The sequence below is a fragment of the Camelus dromedarius genome, chromosome 7, assembly GCF_036321535.1.
Source record: "Camelus dromedarius isolate mCamDro1 chromosome 7, mCamDro1.pat, whole genome shotgun sequence".
Taxonomy (NCBI): Eukaryota; Metazoa; Chordata; class Mammalia; order Artiodactyla; family Camelidae; genus Camelus; species Camelus dromedarius.
The window spans coordinates 18,131,419-18,148,137 of record NC_087442.1 but is presented as its reverse complement, the minus strand read 5'-3'; the positions used below and the strand labels follow the sequence as shown (position 1 = coordinate 18,148,137).

Genomic DNA, 16,719 nt, shown 5'->3' with positions numbered 1-16,719 from the left:
CGAAGAGGAAGCAGTGCTTTGCTGTTTGTGTGCAGGCCTGCCCCTGCTGCTGCTCCTTCTGGTGCTGCGGGTGGGTGTCTGGAGGGACCGTCTCAACGTCCTCATCCGCATCCTCCAGAAGAAGCTCTTCAAACCCCGCATCACAGATTCTCCCTGCCTCCCCAACCCCTGCTAAAAATAAAAGACTGAATTTCATCATATTCATACCACAGCTAGGGATACATCCAGCTGCTTGAAGCTCCACTTCCCTGCTCTCTGCAAGAGCCTCTCCCAACATCCAGCTCCCACTGTGTTTTAAAAACTAAGGTGCGTGGAAATGAGAAGAGGGTCATACAGCTCAAAGGGAAGCAATTTACCCAAAGTGTACCCTTTAAACCCCAGGCATCATTCATTCTTATCTGAAGAAATACCTTCCATGTATTTACCTAAAGCGGTCGTCTCCTGCCAGTTTCTCCCCTCCTGGAGGGGGCATCTTTCAGCAGATAACCACCCATGTGGCAAAGGGGTGGGTTTCCCCTTCAGTGTGATGCTACCACCTCTTGGAAGAGCAGAGGTTTGCCACTTGGGAGGTGGTAAGCAAGGATGCTCATGGCCCACAGGAGCGGTTCCCTACCTGTCCCACGAGGCACTTTCCTCTCCCTCACCTCCTCCTGTCACTCCTCTCCCCAACCCCAGGCACACACCCACCTCACTCCCCCATCACCAAGACTGGCAAATGAGCCAGTCCCACTGCCAGTAGCCAAGTTAATTTTAAAAAGTCTCTGACAAAACCAAGAGGGAAAGTCGGCTGTTTAATTTGGTGGTTTTCTTTAGCAACACCGAAATGTCTAACATCCCAACGTGTGGTGTTTGCGAACTTAAATATGTCGCCTCTGGACCAGCCATTTCTCCAGGAACATCTGCTCTCCAGAAGATCAGAAGTGAGAAACCACAAAGTTGCATTCCTTATCTTCCCCTAAAGAAATGAAAGGCGTTTTTCTCCCCCTCAAAGTAACAGCTATTTCTCCACTCCACATCAAAACTCCAGCCTTTGGCAAACACGTTTTAGCACTTCCAAATCCAAGCTTCGGCACAGAACTTCAGACTTCAAAAGTGACAGTGCGGGGTGGGCCCCATGCACATTCCTCAGTACTCGGCTCACTCACAACTTCTGAGCATCTCCTGTGAGGGATCAGAGGACCAGGAGGCTACTGTACCGAGCCCGCACGATAACTTTTACTCAGAGGTGGGGAATTCCTTAAACAACCCGAGGCGCCATCCTGGAGGATAGGCTACACACAAGTCTCTCCACAGGTAGAGTCTGGCTGAGAACTTTAAAAACTGTGAAAACGGCATCTGAGGCTGGCTGATAACAGCATGCAAGCAGACCGTGGCAAAAGACAAGTAAGACAAGAGTCCCTGAGATGGAGTAGCAAGTGCCATGGACCGTCATTCTCCTCGGTGACCATCTCTCAGATAGAAGTAGGTTTCACCATGTATTACAGGCAACCCAAAATAAGAGACATGAACACACAAGTTCATTGATTCATGTAAAACGTGTCTGGAGGGAGGGAGTCTAGGGGCTCCATGAAGCCACTGGAGACCATGGCTCCTTCTGTCTTTGTGCTCTGACATCTTCAAGGTCACCTCAAGGCCACTTCCTGGCTTCCATACTCAAGGTCATTGGTCTTCCAAATAGCTGTTTGAGCTCCTGCAATCACTCTATGTTCTACGTAGCAAAAGGAAGGAAAAGCAAGAGTAAAACGTCCCCACGACACCAGCACAAGCCATGTCAACTCCATTTTAGCAATCTTCCCAAAGGACACGATGCTTCTGCTGACATCTCAGTCACACGGCCACATCTAAATGCACAGGGTGCTGGGAAATAGCACCCTTTAGCTGGATGCACTGTGATTTTGAAAAAAATGGGCTTCTTCTGCTAAGGACAGAGGGAACACTGAATATGAGGTGGCAACTGGAGCCTCTGCCACAGACTCACCTTTCCATCTAGCAAAGAAAATCTCTATCTTGACTATGCTCATATCAGGATATCTCAGCCTCAGCACCCTTGACACCTTGAGCCAGTAGTTCTTTGTTGTGGGAGGCTGTCCTGTGTATTACAGATGTTCCCAGCATCCTTGCCCTCTACTCACTACATGACCGTAACACCACCCCATCCCCCCACCCCCAGCAGTTGTGATAACCAAGTATGTCTCCAGACATCACCAGATGACCCCCAGGGAAACAAAATCACCCCCAAGTGAGAACCACTAATGTACATCAGAAGCATTAAAATGAGATGATAGACATGGTTTTCATACAGAAAGACTAGGAATTTTACCCCTGTTCACCTAAGGGTAACACTATGAGAAGAAACAGAATGAATCTCTATGTTTTGTTGAAAAGCATCTCGAGAGATTTTAAGAGTCAAGTGTACCCTAGGATGCTCACAAAGTTCCAAAGAGTAAACTCAGAACACAGAGCAGAAACTGACCTACCAGGGATTCCTCTCGCCCATCCAGAGCTTGGAGCTGCGGAGATTATGTCCTTTGGCCTCACGCAGCAATTCTGCTTCCTCCCTGGGTCTCCCCACACCAGATTCCCTTTGCCTGGGCTCCTCCCACTTCTGCTCTGTACACAGCTGACTCCTCTGCTTAATCATCATGGTCTTAAACTGATCACGAATCTCAGCCAACCTGCCCTCCCCACTGACTGGTTCCTCTTCTGAATCCTCCACAGCACAGCTCATAAGTGCATCCTTGCTCACTGTGATCACTCTCCATTACAGTGCCACTTCCTTTAAGGCAGGGACCATGTCTCCTTATTCACCGGGATTCACCAGCACCTGGCGGTAGAGTACCATTAAATTCTTGATGAATAAATGAATGAATGACTGAATGAGGATGGTAATGGAGGTGAGAGAGAGTGCATGTGTGGTACGTGAAGGAGTGGGTAAGGGAGGGATGGGGAGAAATGGGACACAGTCTGGGACAAAAGCCTCACCTGAGCTCACAATAACTAATCTGTAGCCAGAGTGCTTTTCTTCCACAGACTTAGTATTTCCAGTCAGTTGCAGGTGCTCATCTATAATATACAGCCACAGGGTAGATACACAGTCAGTCAGAGGTACGGATCTGTAATATATAGGCATAGGGTATCTCTGCCTGGAATAGACAAATAAATGAAGCACGGCCGTGAGGACCTACAATAGAATATAGGAGATAACACACACATGCTAATATTTATAATAAAGGTAAAATGTGCCAAAACTGTATTTTTAAATACAAAAAAAAAGTAAAAGAAAAAAAAGACTTAAATGTTTCTGAGGGTAAACAGCTCACTTCTACCTGTAGACATGGAGCTTCACAGGACAGCACTGGTGGGAGGTTTTGCAGGATGGGTAGGAGTTGGGTAGGCAGAAGATGGAAAAATCTTCCTGGAGGGAGAAACGGCTTGAATAAAGGCAATGAGCAAGAAAGTCCAGGCCTTTCCCAAGAATGTGGTCTAGCCCAGCAATGTCCAGCAGAAATGAAATGTGAATCACATAGGTAATGTTCAATTTTCTAGTAACCTCGTAAAAAAAGTAAAAAGAAACAGATGAAATTAATTTTAATAGTATATTTTATCAAACTCAGTATATCCAAAATATGACCATTCCAACATATGATCAATATAAATAATGATTAATGAGATACTTCTTATTCTTTTTTCCTAAGTGTTAAAAACCGAGTGTGTATTGGACACTTAACTGCATGTGTCAGTTCCAACTGGCCACATTTCAAGTGCTCAGTAGCCATGGGTAGCTGGAGGCCACAGTATTGGACAGGCCAGTGCACTTAGGTGGGGCGGGCTTGGGCAGGCCGCTGGGGAAGATAAGAGGATGTGGCAGACAGAGGGGAACGTTCGAACGGGCATGGTGAATACTACGGTTTTATGCTGTGAGTTACCAAAATAAAGCTCGAAAGAGGGAGGTACAGAAGACTGCGGGAGCCCAGCCAAGAGGGGAGGTTATAAATGTGAGGCCCACGGGGATGGCACTGAGGCAAGGCTGGATATCACAGCCACAGACCCCCAGCGGCCACAGCTGTCTGCCTGGCCACATTTACTTGGCTAATAAGAAATTTCCAAGGAAAATTGAGACTAGTTAGTTTACTCAGGCCTTTTGAATGGAGGAGATGTAAATACTGAGGAGATGCAGGAAGGCACGTCCCAACACCAGCTGAGCAGCAGAGAAAAGCAAGCTGAGGAGTAGAGGGAAGCAGATGTGCAGAGAGATACAGAGTCAAATGGCTGTGAGGAGGCTGCCTGGGTCCCACAGGCTTTCAAGTTCTGGCTTCCACAGTCTTCTGAGCCTCCCCAGAAATCCTGCCCTCAGGCTGTCCCTTACTCTTAGGCTAAAATCTCTCCCTCTCCCCTCCCCTTTCCCGCTCTCTTTTTTCTCTTCTAGAACGCTGGTTTCTGTTCCATGCAACTGCAGCTTTAGGAGTCCTAAGAAGTACCATTAGTACAGGGTTTTATAACATGCGATGTTTGTCTCCCCCCTCCCCCCCAGACCTGGGGAAAAGGCACGGGGAGGAAGCGGAGGGGATCCACGTGAGACGTGAAAGTGTCAGGCTTCAACAACAGACTGGATGGGAAGGGGATGTTAGGGAGAAGGCAGAGGGTTTGAGCCTGGGTGACGGGAAAAGTGGGAGGGGCAGGGGACAGGAGCAGGCCTCTAAGGGGAAATGATGCTGCGTTATGCACGGACACTGAGCTCTCTCAGGGCCTCTCCGCCCAGGCTGGGGCTGTGAGACATCGGGCGGCCCATGCTCCTGGTTGAGTGTGGATGCTCCGGCCCATCCGCAGGCTTTCAGGAGTACCCTAGTCTGAAGGGTCCCCAAAGGCCTCTGGATCATAGGCTTTCATCTCACGGTCTGCTGACGGCTTTGGCTACAACAAATAGTCATTTCTGCTGTTTACTTGCAGATCTGTCTTCTGACACGTTCTCTCCACATCTCTGCCACTAGCACCTGCCCCTTATTCCCTGAGCTAATCTCCCCCTTTGTGGTTTTTCTCCCTTTCTTTTCATGTCCCAGAGCTGGGAGACCCTATTTTAACCAGAGGAAGAAAAACTAACAGACACACGCACACGCACACGCATGCATGTATTTTCTCTCTCTCTCTCCATCAGCCAGACTCATCTAGTTACACTCCTTCCCCAGAGTGACCCTTTCAAAGACTTTCAGCCTCTCTAGGGAAAGCAGCGGCAGATAATGTGTGGCACCCCTTGTTATCCTTCCCCTGGCCCTCCCGACTGAGGCAGTGCTCTCTACCTGACACTGACCACCACATGCCCAGCGCGCCTGCGCCATGCACCACACACCCAGCTCAGGGCTGCACGTCGCCTCTCTGCAGTCCTCCTAACTAATTCTACCCTGTCTCAGCCTCTGTGCTTTAAGGACCTTTGGGGTATCTATCCTAGAAGCTTCTGAGGAGGGAATCGTGATTAGCGCTCCACCGCCAAGGAAACTGAGTCACTTTGGGGTTAAGGGCTCCAGGCCCTATTTTCAAAGAGCCTTCAGCACTCACAGCCTAAGGGTCTTTGGGTCTTTACTCCAGCCCAGTGGTCACCAAACATATTTGATTACTTTCCCCATCCACAAAACTGTTTTGAGCATCACCCCTGTATATGCATATTTATTTACTTATAAGTTATAATCACATACCACTACATTATGTACCTTATAAATAGACATACTCATTATAACAGGTACAAAAGACACACTCAAAAAGGAGAAATTGAAAAAGGAGAAGGTAACATAAGTATAACTGGAAGTTCCTCCACTACGTTCTTCCTTAACCCAGTGGATCATCTTATGCACCTCCCGGGGTGCACACCCACTTTGCAGACTCCCTGTTCATCCATCAGCCTTCTCATAGTGTGATCTCTGTGGTGCACATCGCTGCTGCTCACCAGCATTTCCAGTTGTCCTTCCCTTCCGGATGCACACGGAAGGACTGCATTCCCCAGCCCTTGATGGTAGGAGTGGCTACATGACTTGTGCATCCAGTAAATGGCTCTCTTCTGCTTGGAAGCAGCAGGAACCATGATTCGCCACATCCTCTCTTCTCTTGCCACAGCAAAGCCTGAAGCCTTGTGTTGAAATGTGGTGGCATGGATGGTTATCAGGGAACCCTCAAGTGGTTTAATTACAGACACTACTGAGCCATGCTGGGTTTGAGGTTTGGTTGTTTGGTTGTTTGCTTGTTACTGCAGAACAACCTAACTTAACTTGACTGACACTCTTTGTAAAGAACCAGATGCCATCGTGGTCATGAGTTTGTCTCAGAGGGCTGGTCCCTCCCAACTTGCATTACTGAGAGGGCACTCCTTGGTGGTGACAGCCAGCCATAGTGTCATAAAGGGAGGAAGAACTGGGCTAAGAAGGGGTCAAGACATAAGAAATGGCCCAGAGTGTGACAAGCAAACCTGGAGACCGAAAAGGCACCGTCTGGGCAGACTTGCCCAGGAAATGATGGGCAGTCTCCACTCTAATCCAAAATCCCTTCCTGAACTCTGGCCTTAAGATCTCCAAGCCAGAGAGGGAAAAATGACACTGTGTTCCTGGTTTCTGCGTGTCCTGAGTCTTCTTAGTAGAAATGAGTTTCATTTGGGGCCAAATACATAAATCCTTTTCCTTTAGGTTACTCTTTCAGCTCCTAAGGCAGTGGCTCTCTGTCTTTAAGAAAAGTTTGGGGGGATTAAATTGGAAAAGTACTTATACCACTGAAGCCACCGTTCTATTGGATCTAAACAGCCCATTTCACAAGTGCCTCCCAGATCGGCTGATGCAAGGACTGCTCTTGAGTTACACCACGAGATCCCAAGTGGTTAAGAAGAGGAGACTAGAAATTGGAACTCTTTTAAACCTTTCAAATTTTTAAACCTGATAGATGGTTTAATACACTGGTCCAGCTGCCCTAAAATAGACTAAATAACAGTAACTCACACCAGATAGAATGTGTTTTATTCTTTCCCACATAGCAGTCTACCAGTCTTAGGCTGGTAGGGCAACTCTGCTGGCCAGCACTGTTTTGAGTTCATTCTACTTTTCTCCTCCCCCACCTTTACCACGGAGCTTCCTTCCATTTCATGGTCTAAGAATGCTGCTCCAGTTACCACCTCTTTTCAGACAATAGGCATCAGAGAAGGAAGGCACACCCTTTACCATAGGGGCATAAACCAAACGTGGCAAACATCACTTCTGCTCAGATCTCATGACTTGAATCTAGTCACATGGCTGAACTCAGCTGAAAGGAATCCTAGGGAAGGTAGTCTCTGGCTGAGCAGACACTGAGCAGCTGAACAGCATGCTTTGGTACATGCTATTGTTAAAGGAAGATGAGGAGAAGGAACATTGGTGGACAACCAGCAGCATCTGGCTTCTTGGTGTGCTGTGTGGCCTTCTTAGGAAGCTCTTCCTCCTCCCTCTGCCCGAGTCCATGAGCTCCCATGGTACCCTGCACAGCTGGCCACAGCACTTGGCCTGATGTGCTGTAAATGCCCACTTACTCATCTCTGTGCCCCACTAGCAAAGCTCCATGAAAGCAGAGGCTGTGTTCATTCATTTACCCTCTATCCCCAGGCTCTGGCACTTAGTGCTGAATAAATATTTATTGCCTAAGTAAATAAACAGATGATTATGTGATGGGGCAGTAATTATTAAGCTATGACTGTTCTCTACCATTCCCTCCCTACTGCCCTCAAGTTGCCTGACTCCTGGCCTTTCCCTCGCCTCCTCTAGGCTAGGCTCACTGTGGCCAGACCAGGGCTTTGGGCTTTCGTGATGCACGACTGTAAGGAATGGAAGGAGGAGAGAGAAAAGAAGCAGAAAGCTAAAGTTGGGAGGAAAGTTTTTGAGTAACTGTACTGTATGAGTGAAGCGGCTGGGAAAGAAAAGTGAATTTAAGAAGTATCACTGTGCGCATCGCGGCATGAAGAATGCAAGGACAGGACAGAAACTGTTCGGAAATTTTCAAAACTAGTTAGACTGTGTTTCTATGACCCAGAAACTGCCTGGTGACTAGACAAGCTGTGGTTTAGAAGGAAATAACTCAGAACACCAGGAAAATGTCAGGGAAGTGTAAATCCCAGAAAACCTCCTTAACAACGATTTCTGCCTGCTTTGACTTCTTAGGAAAAAATAAACAACCCTGCAAAAGAGCCAAGTATATGTCAGTGGTTGTCAAACTTTTTCAGGTAGTACCAGCCTAGAAATCATGATATTCTCTGTATGCTCCCTAAGATATTTGTATTTTTAATTCCATTTTACAAATCAACACTTTTAGTAGGAGACAATATAATTATATCATATGCATGAAATATAATATCATATCCAGGCATACAGGTCCAAAAAGATAAGTTGTCAAATTAAACATTAAAAAACTATTTCTGAATTTCCCTGTTAATACTCATTTGCTACCCATCCATCTTTATTGCAATTGTCTGTGCTGGCTGGTAATATAAGCAATATCGAAAATCAAAGGGAAAGTTTATGGGAGGAAAAACTGAAAATGGAGAACATTCTATGCATTAATGTTTCCTTAAATTAGGAGGATATCCCTAGACTGCGAACTCTACACAGGGAGGGGCAATGACTGTCTTACTTGTTGCTCTGTTTCAGTTCCTAGGACAGTGTCCAACACATTGCAGAACTTAAACAAACGTGTGTGACCAGCTCTTTCATTTTAGCTGCAGAACATCTCACTCCAGCCGGAGCCTAATTTGACAACTGCTGGACAATAGCAACCCTGTCACCAGATTTTCTTGATAAGCTCTTTTTTGTTGGGAAATATGTTCAAGGCTCCAGGGCCACCATCACTCCTGCAGGTCCTGAAAGACTGAATAACATAACTTGGTACGCATGAGTCCTAATCCCAAGAACTCCTGTGATTTTGGAAGTGACCATGGATAAGGGGCTCACTTCCGAGTAGGATCCGTGAGAGGATTCTTGTTGTTTTGCTTAGCTTTTGTTGCTTTGTTCAAGATCTTAAAACATCATGATAACAATAAAAAATATAATAAATGACATTATTATTTATATTTGCGAAGTCCAATATACTTAGATTTTAAAATTTGTTTTCTTAGTTTATTTATGCATTTTATTTCCTTATTTTTATTAATTCATTTTTAATGACATAAATAGCACATTAATGCTGCTTTACAATGATCAAAATCCAAACAATGAAAACCAAAACCCCCTTGATTATTGCCTCAAACCCAGTCCTCTCCTGGAAAGCAACAACTTTTCCCTGGCTTGTATCCTTCCAGATCTTTTTCTGTTCTTTTACATATAAATGTATACACACCTAGAGACATTTACAGTTTTATCTTGTTCTTATTCTTATTTCTATAAATAGTATAACTTGTTACTTGTGCTCTATGACTTTCTTTTGGTTGCTTGTATTGTTTGTTTTATGAGGGGGAGGTCATTAGGTTTATTCACTGATCTCCACTTGGAGGAGGCGCTGGGGATTGAACCCAGGACCTCTTGGGTGCTGAGCATGCGCTCTACCACTTGAGCCATACCCTTCTCCCACTGTTCTTTTTGGAATATGTCTTAAAGCCCTTTCCATGTCAGTCCATATAAGTCTACTTTATATTTTTAACCATTCACAGTATTCCATAATATAAATATACCACAGCATACTCACCTAGTCCTCCACTGCTGGATGTTTACATGGTTTTTAATCTTTTGGTTTATGTACATCACAGCAATGGGCATCTTATTTATGCTTCGCTCTATACTTATGAGAGTCCTACTTCAGGAAACATAGTGAGAAATTGATTTGCTGGGTCTAAGGGTATGAACACTTAAATTTTCACAAATACTAACAAATAACTCTCCAAAGTGGTTGCACCACCACAAGTACTGGATGAGAGAACCTGCTTCTGCAAACTCCTGCCATCAGCTTCAAACATTAAAATGACGGCCCACCAGCGGAGGGAAAATAATTTCCCACTGTTGTCTTGCCCCATAGAGTTTTGGGCGTGGAAGGTCAACTACATGGCTGCTATTTAAGACAGGTCTCCTCGCTCTGCTTTATTTCTTAACCCCACCGATAAACAGGGAGACATAACCTCAGCAGACAGCAGTGGCGGGGACTGCTGGCTGTCCACCAAATCTCTTTTTCTGGGTACACAGTTAGACTACATTTCCCAGACTGCTTTGCAGTTAGAGCCTTATTGCTGGGTTTTAGCCTTGGAAACACACGTGGAGGGATACATACAACTTCCCAGATGGGCCTATACAAACTTTCCATACACTATCTTCCAGGCTCTTTTCCCTTCCACTAGTTTGATGCAAATAATTCTGGTGAGCCTAGAAGTCTCATGTTGAAGAGGACAGAACCAAAGAGAAAAGATGCCTGGTCCTTGAATGCCCACTTGAAGAAGAGATACCTACCAAATTAAACCTGTTTTGGATTTAGTGTGAACAAGAAACAAACTTCTAGCATGTCTGAGCATTCAGCACACTGATACAATGCAGGCAGGACTAACTCATTAAAATGACTGTGGGTGCTAAAAATCAGGGAACAGTTCCTTGGGCATTTGGGGCTATCTCGCAGGGCAGAATATTCCATCTTGGAAAATCTCTAAATACTTAGGAACTAGCTGAAAGCAGAAAACAAAAACAAAACCAACAACAACACCACCTCTGGAATGGTTGAGTTTGCAGTTTGGCTAGCAAAAGGATTTCATCCATCTTCTCATTCCCGCTGTGGCCTGAAAAGGACCACTTTCTGGGGAAACTCTAGTTGTTGGTCAGCACTTGGCCTAGGGGGCTCTGCTCCCTTAAAATGTTCTTTCAGCTATTGGGGTCAACCACTGCAGAGAGTCTAGACACTGCAGGATTGTTTCCTCCAAGGTCAAAGACCACTCAGAATGCCATTTGCTGTTATAATGCCACCCATGAGCTCGGGGCCAGGGGTGAACCACCACGTGATTACCAGGTTACCTGTTGGGGGACGACTGTCTGCAGAGGAGAGAAATTGCCTTCAGTAGAGTCAGACCCAGCATTTCCTGGGAAGCACAGCAGTCCCAGCTGGGGGGCTGTCAAAACTATTTGTGCAGGCTGTTGTCCTATGGCTAGGGAAGGAAGCCAACCCACCCCTCCAGGTGACTTGTCACCCACCCCGCCCCTCCACCATTCTATGTAACTATTGAGATTAAAGTCATCATACCTTGGTTACATTCCAATAATGGCAACTGGCAGTCTCTGCCTCTGGCTACCACTGGGAGGGGAAGAAAGAGACTTTGAAAGAGACTCATGAATCAGATGTTAAAGTTAAAAAAGATCAAGGAGTCAGGCCATCCAGCTCCTTCCACCAAAGGAGAAGTTTTCAAACAATGAAATAAAGCAAGGAAAGAGAAGCAACCCTGGCTGAAGGCAGGGAGGAGGCTCAGAGTCCCTCTTGCTGGTTCTGTCCCTCACTCATGGGGATTTCTCCCTGGGACACTTGGGCTCCCAGAATACAGTTTGAAAAGCTCCTTTCTGAAGGCCCTTCCAGATGGCCCATCCAAAGGTCTGGTAGGAAGCAAGCTCCAGAGTGTGCAGCAGCATGCCCAAGGGAGGCAGACCAGCATTTCTGGATGTGGGAATCCTAACGCTGGGACATAAAGACCTGAGGTTGGAGACTTCACTGCTTTCTGTCCATTGTACTCCCAGTACCTGGCTTAGCATTAGATACAGAGCAGCACTCACTATCCAGAGAATGAGAGAATACAGGAAGCCTGGTCTTAGCATTGCAATCAGCAACGGTTATGGCATACTGGCCACATAGCAATTTACAGTTTACAAAGCACTTTCCCTTATACTGTCTCATCCAGTCCTCAGAATCCACTATGAGGTAATTAAGACAGTGATGATCATTCTTTCAATAAAAACTGAATTTCAGAGAAGTCAGGTAACATGCTCAAGGTCACACAGCTGGTCAAGGGGAACTGCAGGATTAGAATCACATCTTCAGGCTCTAAGTGCCGATGCCCTTCACCACTGAGATTCTTCGCTGCTCCCACCATAACAGCGGTGACCATCAGTGGTGATGGTGCTGGAATATTATTACAATCACAGCAACATGCAAAGAAAATACAGACTCCAGTCCCTGACCATAAGCACAGGCCTGCTGATTAGCTCACATGGCTGCAGCTTCTGTCTCTCTACATCGAGGCGAGCAATCCCTGCTCCATGAGCACAGATCACAGATCTAAAACCAGACAGTCATCCTGAATGTTCAGACCACGGATCTCCAGGAGCATGAAGAACATGGGGTGAAGAATTGGTTTCATGAGCTGGAAACCAGTTCAAACTCCAAGCCCTCCTTCATGTGGGAAGTCACAAATGGGAGTTAGTCTTGGTAAAGGAAGCATGAGTCTGGAAACTACAATTCCTGTGTGTCCTGGGAGAAGTCATGAACTTAGTCTGTGTAACTCACACGTTGCTGATTTGGTGTTTAGTGATGTAAAGATTAAATACCAGTCCCTACCAGCAAATTGTTGAGGGCTGCTCTACTGAGGCTCTCCATAACCTGCCCACCACTCTTAGAATGACTTTCACCATAAACTCTCAGAAATTCACCTACCTCGAAGTCGGTCCACGGGCAAGCATGTGCAATAGGCATGCGCACAGAAGGCTCTGAGTAAGAGAAAGGAAGAAAGCCCAAGCCAGGGGACTTTCTTCTACTTTCTACGTCGCCCAATTTACTCTCCTTATATAAAACAGGTAAGATAACTCCTTCCCATGAATGCCAATGCTATGAATGCATTTTCACCTGCAGAAAACAGCCCCAAAAATAAAGCAATTTTTGGCCTTCAAGATCTTTTTTCCTTTCATTCTTCAAGTTCCCTCTCTACTTACTTTTTCCATCTCAGAAGTGAGGGCTAGGCAATTTGCAAGAACCTAAACCTCTCTGATGGGGTGCAGACCAATGATTGATGCCCGGGGCGGGGGGGGGGGAGGGGCTGAACCAAGCTTCCCGGGGTTGAGAGTTATATGACCACATAACAAGAGACCTCCTCTCTTCCACCTCCCTGGCATCCCACAACAAGTAAAGCTTGAAGAAGCAGAGTTATGGTGATCAGGGGATCCAACTCTACCTTTCTGATTTCTGTGGCCCTAAAGAAACCAAGCACCAGAGAGAACATCACAAAAGGTGGGAACAAGCTGGGAGGCAGAGTGGGGTGTACAGAGTCCATACCTGAGACCCTCTGGCCACTTATCAATCAGTTGCATTTGGCATGTGCATGCTTTGTACCCAGCACTGTGCTGGGTGCTGCGGGGAGTACGGAAGTAAAATAATGTGTGATATCAGGCAGCAGAAGGGTTGAACTCTCATTGAGGTGGCTGGACACAAAAAGACAACCTTAGGAACAGTACACTGGGTCAACAGAAATCCCTACATGTGTTGCATACTCAATACCAGGGTCTGCTCTAGGTACTGACATACACACAAAATTCCCTGCTTTCATGAAGTTTACTCTCTAGTAGGAAATATAACTGAGGGTTTGATTGTGGAGGTAAGAAAATAAAAGTCATCTGTAATGAAGAGAAGAGATCTGGGTGAGCTAAGGCAGAAGCTTCAAGGAGGCTTTCTCCCACCCAAGCCTCTCTATTCAGCTTTCCCAAACTGAATTTATCATCTTTTCTTTTATATAAGAGGCCCTCTCTCCGTGAACACAGTCATCATCACAATCCACCGAGCAAGAAATCCGAAGGTATACCAGATGGTCCTGATACACTTCTCCTTTCTATTTGCCGTAAACAATCTATCAGCATGTCATGTAGATTTTTACCTCCTAATTACCTCTGAAATCTGTTCCTTCCTCCATATTCCCACTGGCACAACCTAGTTTGAGCTTTCATCGTTTCTTACCTTCTGTAGAAAGGTAATTAGTAGACATTATCATGCACAGTCCAGATTCTCCTCCAGTGAAGGCCTTGCTGTCTCAGCTCTAGGAATGCTGTTAGTGCCCAGCCCTCAGCTATCAACCCCCTCAAGCAATCAGGTTGCTTCAGCTGCAGAGAGCTGTCTTATCCAAGGCTCATCTATCTCAGCCCAACCCAGGACAACTCTGAAGAGCTATTCAAACTCCAGAATTCCCTGTGGCGTCAGCTGAGGCTGTTGTTGGGCCTGCATCACAGAATGACATTTTCCTCTGCCCACTCCCACTTTACCCCCAACTCCCTCCCACAGGTGCTGATCCCAAGGGTCCTCCTCAGTAAACAGCCTGCATGTCAGAACCCAACTAGGATGCTCAGATAAGTGCAGTGGCTCCTGACTACCTTCTCTGCTTCCACTTAATCTTTCACCAATCTTATCTCTGAATAACTACAAAAGTGATATTTCTGATTTTTTTAGTTTCCCTTTAATTTTATCAAAGTTCTACAAAGTTTACAAAATCAAATGTTACTCAAGGCTTATGATGAAGAATGGTATTCCCTTTCCCCACCAATCACCATCACTTTCTGGCACCAACTTTTACATTCTAAATAATCTGCTGGCTTCTCTTCGTTGCTGATTTTTAAAGATATTTACTGACTTCCTACCACAGAAGATGAGAGTTTAGGTCTTTTACACACACGCGCGCGCGCACACACACACACACACACACACTTTTTCTTTCTCCATCTCCCAAGACTGTTACACACAGTATTTCACATTGTTTTTGTTGTTTTCACTCTATAATATTATTCACAGTTGATCCACATGATTGCATTGCTTTTCCTGTACAGGTTTTTTATTTTTCCTGGAATACATAATTGCCATGTTTTCTTATTTGCTTAACTTTGGATGTACCCCTTACTAATTTCTCTCCCAGCTCTCTACCAGAGTATCTCTTCCTGAGATGTTTAAACACATCTGGTAATCAGCCCACTTAGTATTTTTCTTCTAGGAGATTTCCCTCTTGAGACTCTCCCTCCTCTTTTTCTCATATGGACTGAAGCTCTCTAATCCTGCTCAATTATCCTCAACCTTATGGAATATATTTTCTAGTAGCTTCCTGATAAAGGGTACACATGAAGTAGTTTTTTAAGACTTTTATTTCTAAAAATGTATTCTGTCTTACATTAGTCAGGGTTCCTCCGAGAAGCAGAACCAATAGGATACAGATATTATGAGACATGGGCTCACATGATGACGGAGGCTGAGAAATCCCATGATCTGCTATCTGCAGGCTAGAGGCCCAAGGAAGCTGATGGTGTAATTCCAATCCAAACCTGAAAGCCCCCAAACCAGGAGAGCTGGTGTACAAGGGCAGGAATAGATGTATGTCCCAGTTCAAGAAAAAGAGCAAATTCACCCTTCCTCCACCCGCCTCAGTGGACTGGATGATGTCCACCAGCACTGGTGAGGGTGATCTTCTTTACTCAGTCTATGGATTCAAATTCTACTCTCTTCTGGAAACACCATCATATACATACCCAGAAACAATGCTCTGCCATCTGTCTAGGCATCCCATTAGATCAGTCAAGTTGACACATAAAATTAAGCAGCATGTATCCTATACTAGAGGTAGTTTGGCTAGGTACAGAATTCTAGTTTTGCAAACAATTTCCCTTAGAACTCTGAAGTCATGGCTCCACAGTCTTCTAACTTCCAATATTGTTGATGAGAAGACCCACATCATGTTGACTCCTGCTCTTTTATATTCCTTACTCTTTACTTCCCTGGCTTTTAGGCTATTTTTCTATGGCATTTTGAAAATTCATGACTTGCCTTAGTGTGTCTTGGTGAGCTCAGGTTGCCGTAACAAAACACCACAGGCTGGGTGGTTTAAACAACAGAAATGTATTTGCCTACAGTTTGAAGGCTGGAAGTCCCAGATCATTGTTCCTGGTGAAACCTCTCTTCCTGACTTGTGCATGGCTGCCTTCTTATTGTGCCTCCTCACATGGCCTTCCTTCTGTGTGCCTGAGGGGGCCAAGGATGGGAGTGGTGGGAGGGTGGGGAGAACTAGAACTCTTTGGTATCTCTTCTTATAAGGAATCTAATCCTATCAGAGTATGGCCCCTACCCACCCTTACAACTTCACTTAACTTTAATTACCTCCTGAAGGCTGTACATCCAAACACATTCACATTAGGGGTTAGAGTTTCCACATATAAAGCCCACAGCACAGTCTATCCCAGAAGACTTCCGAGGAAGCCATACCTCTGGTTCCTGGTTTTCTTTGTGCAAACAAGTTTGCTTCTTCTTAACTTCCCCCAACAATATTTCAGCTTTTTCTCTACTCATAAATCACTTGCCTTCGCCCATTGCTTTCCAGCTTTCACGATTTTGTAGACATCTTTTGCCTTTTGTCATTACCTCTCCTGTCTTTTGTCCCTTTTTTCCCTAATGCTTTATGGTCATGTTAGTGGGGTTTCAGGAGGAAGGAGAAATAAATTCAAGTGTTTGGCCTGTATATATACCTCTCATTCCTTGAAAATGACATTTCTAAACTGCAACTCTTCTCTAATGAAAACTCTTCAATTTCCCCCCACGACATGCAATAAGGACTTTGAAACTTTTCAGTCAATGCACCCATCATGACAGAAGAAAATTAACACGTGTACTCCCAAGTTTCTGGGATATAGTCCAAAGAAGTCAACTACTTGCATGCAATTTCTTTGAAATCTCAAGTTTTATTTTTTAAATATATGCAAATTTTGCCCCTATTCCATAATAGAGCTGTTTATTTTAATATAAGAATATTAT

The 16,719-nt window shown here is 45.2% G+C and overlaps 1 protein-coding gene across 3 annotated transcripts in view; it reads right to left on the bottom strand.

Annotated features, from left to right (window-relative positions):
- The window catches only part of PLXNA4 (plexin A4), a 565,291-nt gene that overhangs the window by 448,861 nt on the left and 99,711 nt on the right, over positions 1–16,719 (bottom strand). The window contains exon 1 of one of the 3 annotated variants that reach the window (XM_064487352.1): positions 2,474–3,068. The exons of 1 other annotated variant lie outside the window; for it this stretch is intronic. The gene's annotated coding sequence lies outside the window, so the exon portion shown is untranslated. Of the gene's footprint in view, positions 1–2,473; positions 3,069–16,719 lie in introns of those variants that run through there. One more of the 3 variants, XM_064487353.1, reaches the window with a different exon arrangement.